This window comes from Sinocyclocheilus anshuiensis, unplaced genomic scaffold (genome assembly GCF_001515605.1).
Source record: "Sinocyclocheilus anshuiensis isolate Anshui unplaced genomic scaffold, SAMN03320099.WGS_v1.1 scaffold922, whole genome shotgun sequence".
Taxonomy (NCBI): domain Eukaryota; kingdom Metazoa; phylum Chordata; class Actinopteri; order Cypriniformes; family Cyprinidae; genus Sinocyclocheilus; species Sinocyclocheilus anshuiensis.
Genome location: NW_015539883.1, coordinates 494340 through 495091, shown reverse-complemented (window position 1 = coordinate 495091; position 752 = coordinate 494340). Strand labels below are relative to the sequence as shown.

General features: G+C 40.0%; 1 protein-coding gene across 1 annotated transcript in view; it reads left to right on the top strand.

Annotated features, from left to right (window-relative positions):
* Positions 1 to 752, top strand: part of LOC107685489 (bifunctional heparan sulfate N-deacetylase/N-sulfotransferase 1-like) — a 40167-nt gene that overhangs the window by 5449 nt on the left and 33966 nt on the right. The gene's annotated exons all lie outside the window — the stretch shown is intronic.

Genomic DNA, 752 nt, shown 5'->3' with positions numbered 1-752 from the left:
CGATAATTTCCATGATCGATCGTCGTTTAAATTAACGATCAATTAATCGTTAACCTTAATGCTGCAAAATGTGTCTATTGCAGCGGCACGCAGTCAAAGGCATGACAGGATGTGCAAAAGCCACTCTCACACACACACAAAAAAAACCCCGCTTTCTCAGCGTGGCCGGATTGTAAAATGAATAAGTGTGATTAATATGATTATGTGATAAAATGAAGAGAGCTCGTTTGAGATCATTTTACTTTGTTGACTGTTTCATATCCCGTCACGGAGACCGCTGGACGCGCCTCTTTAAATGGTTTAGTGGTGCTCGTTGTTGTATTTTAAAAAACAATTGCAGTGTTTTCAACTGACATTATGGCATTTAAAATAATATTATCCCAAACGTAACTGTGGCGTGTTTGGGCTGCAGTCAGTGAACTGCTTCCATCAGCACTGCTGCAGCAAAACACACTGTTGCTCACATGAAACATTATTATGTGAGTATTATGACCAGTACTTAATTTGATCCTGCTGGATCCTGTTCCGGAAAATGTCAGATTTTAAATGTTTGCGTTCCGGTAGGCCTATTTGTTTTTAAAAATCCGGCATTTACAGTGCATTAGATCATGACAGTGAATGCGTGCCTGCGTACGAGACGGAGCGAGCGCGGGTTTGGCTAGATGTATTTGGAGGTTATTACTAACGTCTCATTCGGCACAAATCCAACTGTTTCCATATTCGTAATGTATTTGAAACTATTATTTCTAATG